The sequence below is a fragment of the Amblyomma mixtum genome, chromosome 3, assembly GCF_055824585.1.
Source record: "Amblyomma mixtum isolate Tamu chromosome 3, ASM5582458v1, whole genome shotgun sequence".
NCBI classification, from domain to species: Eukaryota; Metazoa; Arthropoda; class Arachnida; order Ixodida; family Ixodidae; genus Amblyomma; species Amblyomma mixtum.
In genome coordinates this window covers 404121806-404137573 of record NC_143014.1, presented here as the reverse complement: position 1 = coordinate 404137573, position 15768 = coordinate 404121806, and the positions used below count along the sequence as shown (strand labels likewise).

Below are 15768 nucleotides of genomic sequence, written 5' to 3'. Positions count from 1 at the left end.
TTTCGTTAAATGGGATCCCCATATGGCAATGGGACTTGCTTAAATTCTTCAAGATGAACTTGAGGGCTGAGCTTGTGGAAAGTGGTCTAAGCTGAAAGCTTTTTCAGCAGGATCAGTGATGCTATTGTTGTTGTTTTCCATCTTGCTTTCCTTGCTGTTTTGTTGAGAGCTGAAGATGAAGAGCTTAGGTCATTCCTAAGCTTCTTGGACTTCTGCAAGTGCCAGGCAGTGTTTTCTTCATAATGCACATTCAGACCGTAATGCTTATAGCCTGAGTGGTGAGCACAGAAGACCAGGCAGAAATAGTAGAGAGTTTACGAATAAGTACAGTGTAGAGTATAGAATTTAAAGCTTCAAGATGTATGCAGGAAATTTGATACAGTTGAACTGCTCATTAACGAAAGCCCTCAAGAGCGAAATTCTCGCGGCAACGAAAAAATCTTGTGCCGCCAGCAAACTTCCATAGAGTTCAATGCATTTCCACCCTCTCAGCAGCAAAGGGTTTTTAAAAAGCAGTCCCGCAATAACAAAAGTTTGAGGTAGTGATCTGCAACATTTTTTTCGGCTCATCAGCCAGTTGGGAACGGAGAAGTACCAAAACTGCAGCAGCACACTCATCCGACAAGTCAGGCACATACGTTTCTGCCAGCAAGCATCAGCGCGGTCATTGCTGTTTACACTAGGTTACTTTTTTTTTTTTAGCTTAAAGCAGCTTTTTGCTAGGCTGTCTGATGGCAACTATGCAGGCACGTGACGCTTCATGTGACGACACCGCTGGTCATCTGGCAGTTTTTTTTCCTCCTTGCTGGCCGTTGACACTGCCCACTACCACGCTATCTTGCCGTGTGCCGCGTGTACGCTGAAACGCTGAAATCGCCTGTGTCTTGCTTTCGTCCAATGTTTTGTTCGGCGTGTCAGAAAGATTCTGCCTCCTGTTAAAAAGCACAAGTTCTTGGTGCTGCAGGAAAAGTCTGCAGTCATCACCGAAGCTGCAAAAGGGAGAAAGAAGTCTGATATTGCAGAGGAGTTCAGTATCCAGTGCAGCTCACTTTTTACTATTCTGAAATCCAAAAGCAGCATCATAGAGGCACTTAGGCCGGCGTGTGCGTGCAGCACAAGACTGTGGCAACGCCGGTCTGCGAAGACGTCGATAAGGCCGTATTCCAGTGGTTCCTCGACACGAAAGAGAACACGCTGCCTTTGTATGGAAGCCATCTGCAGCAGAAGGCTATTCACATCGCGTGCATTCTGGGGCACAACAACTTTAAAGCGAGCACTGGATGGCTAAGCCAATTCAAAGCATGGCACTGCATCGTTCACCAAGGTGTTGTCGGGGGAGCCTGTGAGCGTCACGGTGAAGCAGCATCACCCTGGATGCAAGAAAGTTGCGAAAGCATAATGGACAAATGCAAGTCCTCCGAAATTTATAATGTGGATGAAACTGGCTTTTTCTACAAAATGTTGCCATCAAAAACGCTTGACCTGAGGGGACAAAAATGTCATGGCGGTAAGCTGAGCAAAAAGCGGGTGACCATTCTTTTGCATTCAAACATGGACGGATCCGACAAGCGTCTTCTCCTCGTGATCAGCCAGAGCACGACGCCACAGTGCTTTAAAGGTAACCGAAGGCTTCTGGTTGAGTACACTGCTAATCAGAAAGCTTGGATGACACGCACAGTATTCTCCAGCTGGCTGGAAGCCTTTGATGCAGATATGCCAAAGCAGGGCAGATCCATCTGCCTTTTTTTGGATAACTGCAGTGCCCACCACATCGAAGACTTCCTGATGACTGTCCACTTGATTTTTTTTCCCCCCCAAATGCACATCCGTTATCCAGCCTCTCGACCAAAGGGTTATTAAGAGTGTCAAGTCTGTGTACCAGGGGAGACTCATCCGGCGGATGTTGAAGTGGCCCACGGAAATTGATCTTTTCATGTAGTATTTTGCTGGTACATTTTGCACTGCCCTGAGCCATTAGATGGAGTCCTAGCAATTGGGTGGCCTTTGAAGGCATACACTACAGATAGATTTATAGTGCTGGCATTTTCCTGTAGCAGGTGCCTCTGGCAATAGAGAGGTGAAGCTGATGTGGCTTCATTAAGCCCACCAGTTTAATTAGTCTATTGCATTGTTTTTTTTCCTTGCAGGTTCATTTTGGCCTCGCGGTCTGACTATTTCTCGCTCATTCTGAGGGAAGATTTTGCTGCCGAGGAGACCGAGGTCATCAGCATGGATGGGTGAGAAAGGCTTGTGTTCTTATCCTTTTTTCACGCAGCTTTTAGCGCAAGTTTCTCTTACTTGAGAAACTTGGGCTTTCAACAAGTGAGCCTATCATCTCTGATAGGCTGGCTGCTACTGTGCACTCTGAGAGATTTGGTACTCCAGCCAGTGGCCGCGTCGCCGTGGTGTGTGGCGTACGTGCGAGAAGCAGTCATGTTTGCATCTCCAGGCGATGTTTATCTGCCTGAATGCTGAATTTTTGGGACAGGTGGGTTCACCTGAGGTGTGCCAGGTGTTCCGACAGCTGCGCAAAGCAGAGGGCGCTGGATTTTTTGTATCTTGGAAAGATGAAAAGGTCCCCAATAGAGAGTGCAGGGGCTGGTCACGAGAGGCAGCTGAAGAAGCCTTATTCAGCATATTTAGCCGTCATGTCCTTGTAATCAGTGTACGTTGGCAAATGGTGAATTTTTAAGGTCTGAAGCTCCGAAAAGCCTTCTATGTGCCATTCAGCTTTGAGGGAGGCTCTTAAACTGCCAACAAAAGGAGGTGGTTAGATTCGCCTTTGAGCTGCTTCGTCGAGCCATCTTTACAGCAATTTCTGCCCAGTGTAAGGTTGCGGGTGAAGAACTGTGTGAAGTTTTGTTCTTATATTCAGGAGTCCACAGTGCGTGTGTTCTTGATGCATGTATTCTCTCCCAATCCCTCAAGTTGCCCTAGTAGCGATGGTGCTTTCTCTATTTTGTTGAATTAGAAAGCATGGCTATGAAACTGGAAATGTAAAATAATTCGTTATTTTTTGTTGTAGAATGGTCTTTGACCATTACACCTTAGCAACATTTCATTTATGCTGAAGCATCACTCTTGGCTTAATCAGTATTTTAAAAAATAAAAAACGGCCATCTAGTGTTTACCCGTGAATTATCGTGTTCGGTCCTGAGGGAATTAGAAAATATCAGAATAGAGCAGAACTGCGGGGCTAAAAATTAGCATGCATATGCATGCATAGCAAGTAATATTCAGCAGTCTAGCAAGAGAACAGCAGTTTGCAATTGGTGGCGAGGTGCTGGAAGTAGTAAGAGAATATGTTTATTTCGGGCAGGTAGTGACAGCTGATCCGGATCATGAGAAGGAAATAACTAGAAGAATAAGAATGAGGTGGTGCACATATGGCAGGTTTTCTCAAATCATGGACAGTTGACCAATATCCCTCAAGAGAAAAGTATACTACACCTGTATCTTACCGGTACTCACCTATGGGGCAGAAACGTGGAAGCTAACAAAGAGGGTTCAGCTTAAGGTAAGGACAACGCAGCGAGCTATGGAAAGAAAAATGATAGGTGTAACGTTGAGAGATCGGAGGCGGGCGGAGTGGGTGAGGAAACAAACGCGGGTTAATGACATCCTAGTTGAAATCAAGAGGAAGAAGTGGGCTTGGGCAGGGCATGTAATGCGAAGGCAAGATAACCGCTGGTCCTTAAGAGTAACGGTGTGGATTCCAAGAGAAGGCAAGCGTAGCAGGGGGTGGCAGAAAGTTAGGTGGGTAGATGAGATTAAGAAATTTGCGGGAATACGGTGGCCACAACTGGTGAAGGACAGGGTTAATTGGAGAGACATGGGAGGGGCCTTTGCCCTGCAGTGGGCGTAGTCAGGCTGATAATGATGATGATGATGGTCATTTTTAGGGTAGAAGCATGAAAAAGAAATAGACAACAAACATTCTATGGCATGGCTAGTGGATGCCTAGATGGATGTGCGAAAATTAACACGGCAAAAGGAGATGGCAGGAAGTGTAAGCACTGTATGAAGGCGCTCAAACACGTGCATCGCTATGCATAGAAATGTTCTGCTGGCAAAATGAGCAAAAGTGACTGTCAAGCATGTTTTCATCATCGCCTGCAACGTTTTAAGCATGAAGGTTCGAGTAACAAGCGCAGCATCGCTGTCGCTTTCACCCCACTGTATGCAGCAACTACACACCCTCTCAGCACTGCATCAGCTGCGATTAGGACTGCGCCCCTGAAAACTCTGTCATGGCGCCTCTGTTTCCTTTAACCGACCAAAATAAATGCATGGCGAAAAGCTGCTGTGACTGGGTCTAATGCCAGTCAAGGCACCAAATAAGGTGTGCTGTCATGCAGACGCCGCCACGAAGGACTACTACCAAGATGGCACTTGACTGCTTCCACTAAACACGTGCATGCACAGTAGGCTTTGTAAAATTGGCCTGTTATCTTGTTGCTGAAGCTCTGGCACATGTCTAACAACTTCTGGTAGTCAAATTTTTGTCGAGTGTCCATTTGATCTGTTCAGTTTCGTTGACCATTAGCATTTCCACATAAGTTGATGCGCTGTGGTGGCGCAGTGGTTAAGGCATTCTGCTACTGAGCAAACATGAGGTTGTAAGATAAATTCTGGCCACATTTTGATGGGAGCAAAATTGAAAAATTCCTGTGTTCTGTGCAATCACTTTAAAAGCCCCTTGGTGGTTGAAGTAAATCCATGACCCTTCATTATGACATCTCTCGGGGCCTGTATGCCACTTTGGGATGATAAATTGCACATATGAACCAAATATGCGTAGTTGACATGCTGCACTAGCTTATTGTGTAGACTGCTCTTGTGGTATTTAAAGGAGTATAGACACCATATTTTTGCTTGTGTGTTTTCGTTCAAATGATGTGTTAGACGTTAGTACACATATATCATCCTGTGGTAATTGCCTACAACCGCTATATAATTTATATTTTAATTTCTTCTTGATGCTTTCGGTTTCATCAGCCGAACAATGGCAGTGACGTATAGTTGGTGTTTAGGACACGTGAGCCATGGAAAAGCGGCTGTGTAGTTGCCAATGTGTTGTTTTTGTCGTTCCAAATCTTGAAGCAGGCTGGCTTAAGGGTTGTAGTGAATTAAAACTACGTAGTGACTCGCGTGACCTAAACTGCAACCATGTCACTGCCTTTGTTCGGTTGATGAAACCGAAACAGCATAAGAGAAGAAATTCAATTATAAATTTTTTAGTTGTCGTAGGCAAATACCACGTGGGGAACAATGTATTCTAGTGTCTAACGCATCACTTGAAAGAAGAAATGTAATTAATATTAGGTTTCTGTGGTACTTTAACTACCAAGGGGCCTGAATCCAAGCCATTGAATGCCAAGGCTATGAGATATGTGCGATAGGCAGCAGAATACCATTCATTTTCTTTCTATGTCATATGTAATGCGTCAGGCATGGCAGGGTACATCTCACCAGAGTTGAGAATAGCACAAACAGGTGTTGTTGTGTACATATTATGACACAGTAGTTTCACATTCTTGCAAATCATAATGTTGAAATGTTTCAAGCGAGTTGGGCTAGGTTTTAAAGAGTGGAAAATTGACATGAAGTTTGATATTCGAATGTTTTCTGAACTTTTAAGTGTAAGAGAAGATGATGAAAGGAGGAAGAGTACGTTGCTGGTGTTACTATCAGGCATAGGATTATTGCACTGACTCATTATAATGTTTGGCGCCGGAATCATGAAAAAGAAGTTCTGCCCTTCACATACCTGAGGACATGCAATAGCATGTAACAAGCCTTTGACTGTGCAGTGTTGGTTTGAGAACCAGTGACAGCACAACCCTTGCAACAGTCTCTGTTTAGCAGCCAACAAAATTCGAGGGTGCGATCATTAAGCGAGTGCGAGTGCATTATGCGAGTAAATGAAATGAAGTCACTTATTCCTTGCATCTTCTTTTGTGCGCTCCTCAGCACTAAGAATCATCGCACTTGGCACTCAGAGGTGCTGTCTCTAGCGACGAGTTTCTCACAGCACCGCTGCTATTCTATGTGATGTGCTGTACCAGTCACCTTAACCACATGCTGATGGATTGGAGCCTGTGTTTTTCAACCTCTGCAGCATTTACAATTTTACGCGACAGCGTATACAGCTCGTTTGGTCGAAAAGCCTTCGGTGTCATAGTAGTGTCAGCACCGCGCTTCGGAAAAAATCGTATCATGCCAACCGTTTGCCACAGAATGTTCCAGATGGTGTAATACGATTCAGTGTTTCATGCCACATAAGCATACTAGTTAAGTTAGAGCCTAGCTTGCGGCAGGGATTCGAACCGTCGACCTATAATTGGGGGAACCGGTGACCTTTAATTGGGGACTGCGTATCATGCACAGTTCAGGTGTCCACCATGATAAGTGAGTCTGTTATTGCGTCATTTCCTTTCCTCAAAAAATCAGTTTTCGATTTGTCTAACGGGCGACAGCATTCCGTGGACTCCCTGGCAGCGCTGCAAGACGTTGTCGCGTTCCACTCTTGAAGGTGTAGCTTAAGCATCCTCCAAATTTTTCTTAATTTTTGGGTTGTTCCCAATGTTTTCTTCCCCGAACCAACATTACCCATCATGTGAGCAAATACGGTATATAACTGTTGCATCTCATGATTACTCACCTGTAAGGGTCAGTTGTGGAGACTGACAAAAATGCTTGAAGCTGAAAACAGTCCAGCAAACAATGGAAAAGAAAATGTTATACAGCAAGGGGCAGGAAATTATTTTTGCAGAGAAGAAATGCAAGTTGAAAATGGTTTAGCTGAAATTATGATGACAAAATGAACTTCTTGTAATGTCATTACATGTCAGGGCATGTATTCCACACGACAGGTAGAAAACTGGCTCAGAAAATTGGGTAGAGCGGTGAGGTTAGGAAATTTACTTAGGTAGTGTGGCTGGTGCTCGGACAAGACAGGAGTTTTTGGAGGTCAACTGAAGAGGGCTGTGTCCAGAAGTCGATTTCACTTGGACTATGGTGTACAGGTTGAGTGCTTGTGCCAACTGGCAGGGGGTGTGCAAGCATTTTTTCCACGGCATGGCGGTGGCGCCGCGAGTGAAAAGACTGTTCACTTCCTCTGCTGTGCCCATATGAAGCTGATGCACTTGACCCCAGTTGACCAATCAGGGAATTTTGATATGGAGAAACTAGAAACTGCACGACGGTAGCCTAAATGCTATTGCATTAAAAAAATTTGCACCATACTCATCTCTTGGATCCGAATATAACGTGATGTGCATTCTGAACCGTTATTTGATCTGTCACGGACTACTGCAGATTCTTTGTTCTCGATCAGTCTTCCCGTAGCCCTAGCCTTTTTGGTTTTCAGCAAATGATTTATCATTCATCATCACCAGTTCTGGGAATTTAAGTTTTCTTCACAGAAAGTTAGTTGTCTTACCTATGCCTCCCCATAGTAAACAAGCAAGTGGTGGGGTCTTAGAGCAATGTATCTCCAAGCTGTCCAAAGAATCGGGTGGGAGTAGGAGGTATCCCATGTTCACACAGGCTGGCAGTGCCCATGTCCACAGGGGAATGAGCTTTGGCTGCCACCAAAAAAAAATTAAACACTAGCACTCGGCCCATATTGGTTGCTCTACATAGCCAACTACTTAAAAATAGTTTCGACATGTGAAAAGCATTACCCTCAATGACAAATGTGTTGTACCATTTGATGAGCTGTTCCTCGAAGTGGCATTCACACGGAGTGCAGTACCTTCTCAGCCAATGGAGAGCAAATTTGCATCTCCTAAACAATTCTTAATGCAGTGGCACCAAAGCAATAGAAATTTGGGTATCTTTCTTGCCAATTTCAGGCTGGCCTTACAGATTCTGGTCTTCATTTTTAGTATAAAGCCCGGGGCTTGTTGCAAATAGCGCTGTGCGAGAACTGTCTGAAACAGACAAAAATAATGCAACTTGTACCTTTACTGTTTTATTGCCAGACAGTCCGTATATATTTTAGCCATCGTGTCTAGTAATAGTAAACACAATAAGTAACATTGTGAGCCAAGATCAAGGTTAGCAAAAGGTCAGATGTAATCGTGACACGTAGCAGATGACCCTTACATGAGCACTGGGGCTTTAATGTACTGAGAGAAGCAGTGCCATTTTTGCCGTCACGAAGTGGAGACATGGGGAGTTGCACTTTCTGCTTTGCCAGTTGGCACTCCTACTCATCTGGCCACCATACTTGGACTGTGGGGGTGGTGATGATGGTGCTTATTCTTGTGATGAGAACAACTCTAAACAGTGTGCTCTAACTTGGGGAATACAGCACTTCATGGGTGGACAGCCCTTGGCTGAGTGTTAATGCTCTCTGTGTGCTGCAGGTTCACGCATGGTGCAGTGGTCTTTGCTCTGCACCACCTGTACGGAGGCACGGCCAGCCCTCCCCGGGAGGTGCATGTCTCGGAGCTGGCCCTCCTGGCTGAAGTGCTCGGGGTGGACAGCTTGCGCCGAGTGGTGCTCTCCCATGTGCGCACTTACTACTGCCACTTCTTCCACAAGGTGTGTGCGTGCATGGGACCTGGCTGCCCAGCCTGTGTTTTCCGCTCCCTTGTTGCAGATAGCTGTGGGAGTAGTTCAAATCAAATGAAATGCTTATTTTCCTTGTAATAATATTCTGTCTACGGAGATAGTTCGAAAGAAAAAACTGGTAATGGTGCAAGAAATGAGGACACGGAAGGCACACAAAAGACAGGACTGACGCCATCCTGTACTGTCTTTAGATAGTTTCTTGTGAGCTTTGTGCAAGGAGCAAGGCAGGACAAGATTAAAAAGCTAGGTCTGACTGTCACCAGTTTGCTGTCGCAGATAAGCAGTCATGAGTTTTTGTAGCTTACATACCAGTCTTCACTGCCACCTGTAATAATTTGTAACTCAAGTTATCTGTGCACTTGCGGATCACTCTAGCTGTGTACTGATTGCATGGTATAAATAACAGCATTTCACACTGCACCGACGCATAATTTGACATAATGTAGCGGGCACACACTTAATGCGCCATTACTCAAGCCTGTGTTGTGGCAGTGAAATCTTAAGCAGTTGCTAGCATGTATTAGGCATGATGTTTAGTGTGGCAGCTTGTACGATTTGTTTCTGAAACATAAATCGTACCACTTGCTCAATGGTATAGACCATAGAAACCACATAAGTGTGCATGCCCATGTGTTTTGACATAGTGATTGTGCACTGTTTGTGGCCAAAATGTGGCCCAACTTTTTTCATGGCTGCCACATACAACTTTATTTGTGCAGATGCAGAGTCTCGGGTACTTTCTGCATGCATAATGAAAGGTTTTTTTTTTTTGGTGGGGGGGGGGGGGGTTGATGGGGTTTGATGGGGGGGTGCCAAGGAGAGAGCAGTGTTTATGGAGCATGTACAGTCTGGCCAGAATGAAACATGAACAGCGCCTTTGAACAAAACAAAAGGATATATTGAGTACTTTAAGCTGCAGCGTACAACTTGCCTTATTCACGTTTCTGGGTATAGGATCTACCGAAGTACATATTAAAACTGGTTGTATAAAGCAACATCTCGCTGCAAACTAGAAAAGTGCGGCATATGAGTGTTCGCGTTCCAATCTGACCGTACCGTCCTATGACATTCTTACTGGGGGTAAGAGTGCTGTCTGACGGTATGTGAAGCGGGATTTTCTGTGCTGTCTGGCTGACACTTCTCAAGCGCAGCCCATGTCTATTTCGGTGATCACCTGGGCTAATTTGTCGGCACATCTGTCTTCTGCCATACCACAGTGTAGCTCTCGACAAAACATATCTGTTGAAGTCCATAGGGCACGCTTGCATGATCTTTGCTTGCATATTGTCATTACTGTCGCTGAACAACTCATCAGTTGGAAGTTTAGGGGAGAAGTGGTCTTTAATCCTTTTTTCTCTCAATTAGCCAGCTAATGGTAAAAATTTTATGGCATTCATAACTTGTTTGTTCCTTGGATACAGTGCTGAATGCTTGCAAAATATGAATTTAGCATTTTGTTTAGGTTGGAAATATTTGTACACTTTTATTACTTACTTTCAGTATGGAAAAAAAATTTAAAGGCTGAGGCTTCCGAAACGCACGAAATCGGAAGTTTTACAAATATGATAGGAATCAACTGGTTTTCAATTCTTGTTTGATTGCAGCTGTGTTTGTGGAACATTTTTTCTAGTTGGATAATTTCGAGTTTCTTGTTTTTTTTCCCACTGTGAGTTCTGTCCTTAAAATTGGAACCTGAAAGTTTGCTGTCACACCACATAGAGGGCATTTTAGCTCGCCGTTACACGTTCTTCGTGGGTACTGCCAGTTTTTTGTGATGCTGCTGTCTGAGCATCCAATTAAATCTGTTTCTCATGGAGTGCACTTGTTGCTGATGTTAGTGCCTTCGGTTAATATTTTTTTAGATAGATATGCTTCTATTCAGGCAACAAGGTCTAGGATACGAGGGCAAAAGGCAGATGTGCTCTGCCTGACGGGGCCCGTGCACCCGAAACACTTCATAATGCTCAACCCTGAATGTGTTTTATTTTGTGTTTTCATGCCTTTTTGACTGCATGTCACATTGTGAGCCAGAAAGTGTGGTTATTAAACGTTGTCTCTTTGCTCATGCTCCTTTCAACTTTCAAGATAGTATTGTAATGCAAGCAGTGGGCTAGCTGAAATCTATGCACAGGCTTTGCTGCAATTCCTCATGTCCCAATCATGCTGATGGACAGCACATGAATGGTTGCCTCCAGCAGCTCACTTTTTTTTTTTTTCACATCAAAAAAGGCGCATCGTCAGTTTTCTTGGCACAGAGGTAGTTTATGCTCGCTTTTCTCAAAATCTGTTGCATTTTCAGCGGAATTTTCAGTTTCTGCATTTTTTACCCATTTGGTGTCTAAAACGTGGATTCACGCGCTTGCTTCTGCCACCCTGAAATTTAGTGCCTAAAGGTGCAGTCTCTAGTAATGACAGTCAGACTGTGTGCTGTTTTGTTTTTCTCTCTCTATCTCTCTCGTTGAGAGCCTCAATCAACTCCCGTGCCTGTGTCCCTTGCTCTCCCTGTGGCAGCCATGCAGCCAGTGCATAACTGGTGTGGCCGAGTGCCTGCAGATGGCACCTTGCTGCAGTGGGCTGCGGGAGCTGCAAGCCCGGGCGGTTCAGTGGGCGGGACGCCACTACGTTCGGGTGTGGCCTCACCGGGCCTTTGCCACCGTTCCCGAGCACTGGCAGCAGCAGTGCTACGCAGCCACCCTCCAGGCACTGGTGGGTTGCTGCTGCTTGGGCCCCAGTGCACGGTAGCGGCAGATTTGAGTGTTTCTGCTTTGGCAGAGCAGATTCTTCCTTTCCTTCAGGAGTCCACTGTAGAATGCAGCTTGTCTGGATACCAAGTGCAAGATACTGGAACAGCGTGAACATAAAACACATGCATGACGACTCGAGCGTTGAGCTCCCATTCAGTGAAAGCAGTTTGTCTGATATTGTTAGACCTAAATGGAAGAGAGCTTCAGGTATTTTTAAGTTATTGTTTGTGCACTTGTGATTATGTTTGTGGATTTAATTTGTTCCATTCCAGAAGAGTACACCTTGATGGCAATTAAGGGGGGACACTGGTCTTGAAAAGAAAATTCTATTAATTTAGTCATAGTTATGAAATTTTCAGGGCACATGTATTTTTGTGCACTGATTCTAGATATGACATTTAATTTCATGTAAAACAATTCCTTGAGCACTTATGCACTTTTTGTGCAAGTATTTTGCAGAGAGTTTTGAAGAAAATTTGCTGCAGGAAATTCGCTGAAATATATGCCATTGGGTTCTCTTGACACCAAGGAATACAATAAGGGTAAAATTATCATCCTGGCTCTCATAGAACTTGAGTAATAGGGTACTGAAGCTGCCACTTCATAAACAGGAATACAGTGAAAGCTCGTTAATTCGACTTCACTCCGCAGCCCGCCAAGCTGGTGTGCCGAGAGCAAAAAGAAAAAAACACTGCCATGAGCGGCGCTACTGTACAGCTGATAGGCCATCCCTATGGTCATATCATCCATCCATCTGTCCATCCATCCGAGGAAGCGAGTTAGCGGCGGCCCAAGCGGCTGGCGTCTTTTTTTTTTGTGCTTTGTTGTGTCGCAGCAGTCGCTATCGCGGTTATTTACGGCGCCTTTTTTGGTAAATGCGCGCTTTGTCAGCGTGTTTACTGCGCTACTTGTTGTTGCTGTTTTGTTGCGACTGAGAGAAGGGTGAAAGGAAATCGCAAGGGATTGCCTACTGGCTCAGCCACCACCGCTGCCATGTGCAGATAGAGGAGAGTTAAAAGATCAGAGAAAAAGATAGAGAAAAGATAAGACACCCGTGCACAGTCCCCGTGCAGATAAGAGGAGAGTTAAAAGATGAGAGGAAAGATAAGACCGTCCCCCCCCCCCCCCCCCCCCCCCCCCCCCCCCCCCGGACGCTGGTTGAAAAAACAGATAAGCGGGGAGCGGCGCTCCCTTCACCTCCTCCCCGCGCTGCTTTCCGGTGGGTAGCGCTGCGCAGGGCCTGGGCGCCTCGCCTTCGTGTCCTGTCAGCTGACACAGGCGCTGACAACAACGACGATTTACGATTGTGAGCAGTTGCCCCAAATGCCAAAGTACACGGTGAAAGAAGCCGCAGAAGCCTTGTCCGTGCGGGAGGACTTCTGTGAACAAATCCCTGACTGCGCGTGTGCCACACGCGCCCGCCGCGGAGCACCTGGCAGCTGTTAGAGCTATCGTAGTCGCTCAAATTCGCTCGAAAAAGCGGACGGTGATTACAGATTTCCTTGCCAAATAAAGGTATACGTCCTCTTGCGGCAAACATTGTTTTTTGTTGTTCGTTCGATAATTCGACATTCGGATAATTCGACAATTTTTCGCGGTCCCGTCAGTGTCGAATTAACGAGCTTTTACTGTACACACTTTCCTTCTCATTTCTGAAGCGACAACTTCAAAACTCTAACTCAAGTTCTATGATAGGCAGGAAGACAATTTCACCCTTATTGTATTCCTTGGTGTCAAGAGAACCCAATGGCAGACATTTCAGCGAGTTTCCCGCAGCAAATTTTCTTCAAAACTCTCCCCAAAATACTAGCATAAAAAGTGCATAATTGCTCAAGGAAATGTTTTACATGAAATTAAATGACACATTTAGAATCAGCACACAAAAATACATATTCCCTGAAGATTTCGTAACTGTGACTTCATTAATAAAATTTTTTTTTTCAAGACCAGTGTCCCCCCTTAATCCTTTAGACAATTTATATTGTGTTAATAATTAAATACACTCCAGCCCATTTATAACACTTATAATGGACACAGTTGTAACGAACACTCGCTTATTACGAACAAGGGCAGTGCTACCGTCAAAATATGCATTAGAGCAATGGCATTGCATCTCAGATACAATGAACACCTGTGGCTGCACAGCTCGGTTACAGCGAATGATTAGGCGGTGTAAACTCTGCCGGCAGTCGAAAAACAGCACTTCTTGCAGGAGCGGAGAGTGACGAGCATTCTAATCGCTACGTCACTCTCTCCCTGCCACCGTGACCTCCGCAATCAGCTCCGGCAGCGCTCCTCTGCCTATGAAAATAATGCACCAACACAAAAAAGCGTGAACAGTAAAATCATCAGCAGATGAGAAATACAGAACATATGAAATGCCGACAAAACATTTTATCGGATGCGGCCGGCAAAATCTCACACCTTGAAAGGAGACACTTAGCGCCGGTGGAAAGTGGAGCAAGCTTCGCATTAGCGGCTTTCTGTGAAGGAGCATGCAAGGCAGCGACCGGTGCTCGCCATTTGTCATTGGGAAAACTTGCAAGGCGCAGTGCTTTGGAAGCTACATTCTCATACGCTACATGCATAGCAGAAAAATCTGAATGGTGCATGACTTTTTTTTTTTTGAATAGTGTCACTAGGCATAAGTTTAGAGGAGGCATGAGGATGACAGGCAACTTGCGTGCAAGTGGCTTGTTGAGTTTTATGATGACATTTCGAAAAAAAGAATGGTCCTTCTCGTGCTCGACAACTATGTGGCACACCACGCTCTTCTGCCGCCAAAAGCGACGAGCAATACCAGCCACTTGACAAAGGCATAATTCACGTGCTGAAGGTGTCGTGTCCGGCGGTGCGTCACCAGTACATACTGATGATAGCAGTCGACCGACCAGATGCTGTCTCAATGGTTAATGCACTTGGCTGCTGAGCCTGAGGATGCTGGTACAACAACAGCTTCGGTGGTGGCTTTTCGATGGAGGTGGAATGCAAGGCGCCCGTGTATTGTGCAATGTCATTGCATGTTAAAGAACTTTAGGTGGTTAAAACTCCCCTGGACCTCTTCATTACTCTTTCTCCTAGCCCACGTGCAGCTTTGGGACATTAAACCCTAAATACCACCAATCAATTGTTTAATTCGGGCGTTCTTTTTAGCCCTCTGCTTTGCTTTTAAACGCTGAGTTTGGCAGACTAACTCAAGTCTTGCTCTGGTTCATTTCTGCTAATTGATAAGCCAACAGTGAAGTAGAAAGCTTAAATTTTATTTTTTTCTCCTCCTTTTCAAGTGAGAGCTGACAGCTTCATGAAGACTTGTAGGTAGTATTTGTTTGACATAGCCAGCCCATGTGGTTAGTAATACATGCTGCAGAGTCAGTTCCTTTAAACAATTAATTTCTCAGAAAGCATTTGCTTCTGTTTTGACTGTCATGAAATTTCATGCCATTGCTTGTTTATTCTTCACTTTTTTTTTTCTTTTTCAAAGTTGTTGCTTCATATTGTTGCCAGATTTTCTTTATCTTGTTGGCTTGTTGCATTCTTTCTTGTACCAGTTGTTGAATTTTTTTTTTGTTTAGATAAGAGAAAAAATGCCTACTTGCTGCATTGGACAGAATAGGCGTGCACTTACTGTTGTTGTGGACCCTGTGATGACTTGGGCTGGCCGTTGTTTCTCCATGTGCAGACAGCAGAGACGGCCATTGACATGGCTCTGAATTGTGAGCGCCTCTCTGTGACCCTGCCCCGGGTGCGATGGGCAGAGTCGGCACTCTCTCTGGCCAACCGCCTGCTGCAGGACTGCGTTGGCCTCATGTCTCGGGAGTTTGACCAGGTGCTTCAGAGCAAGGGCTTCCTCGACCTCGGAAAGGTGCGGGCATCACTGGCTGCCCCTTGCACTTGTTCATCCGTATAAGAATAGCACAAGTTAGCTGGGCACAGAAGCTGTGCCACCTGCTGCCATGGGGCAGAAAATGGCTGCTGTTGGTGGTATAGCTGTCAAGTGAGGGGCGTGTGAATTTGTGTGCGTGCAGTGTTCGCGTTCTTCATTGAAATCTGCACCTTTTGTAGTCTTCTATCTGAGATTTGTCTAGTTTTATCTGTGATTGGCACCCTTTCATTGTAACCTTGCAAAATAAAGAGCAGGCAAAAACAAACATGTGAGTCAAGAGAGGTGGAAGGAAGGACAGGGCTGATGTGGAAATGCCAGCGTGAGGAATAACACAAGTACACACACAAGTAGGGGTGTGCGAAGAGTGGTTTTTTGGTTCGAAGCGAATTCAAAGTGAATAGGATTTTCTTTGAATAATTTCGAAGCGAATAGTTCGAATAGTACTTCTGGCACTAAAAAGAGGCTGAATGACAGCGCGCATTTCTAAACCCATTTATTTTTCCAACACACAAAGCTAGTACATATTGCACTGAGGCTTTATTTAAAGCCGCTCTTCAA

General features: G+C 45.1%; 1 protein-coding gene and 1 pseudogene across 18 annotated transcripts in view; both read left to right on the top strand.

Moving 5' to 3' along the window:
• LOC149357439 (uncharacterized) overlaps positions 1-15768 on the top strand; it is a 478435-nt gene that overhangs the window by 173724 nt on the left and 288943 nt on the right. The gene's annotated exons all lie outside the window — the stretch shown is intronic.
• The window catches only part of LOC149357443 (uncharacterized), a 41412-nt pseudogene that overhangs the window by 14993 nt on the left and 10651 nt on the right, over positions 1-15768 (top strand). Inside the window, exons 5-8 of the transcript XR_016291825.1 lie at positions 2148-2237; positions 8376-8553; positions 11095-11289; positions 15007-15189. The product of XR_016291825.1 is annotated as an uncharacterized LOC149357443 (transcript). The remainder of the gene's footprint in view (positions 1-2147; positions 2238-8375; positions 8554-11094; positions 11290-15006; positions 15190-15768) is intronic.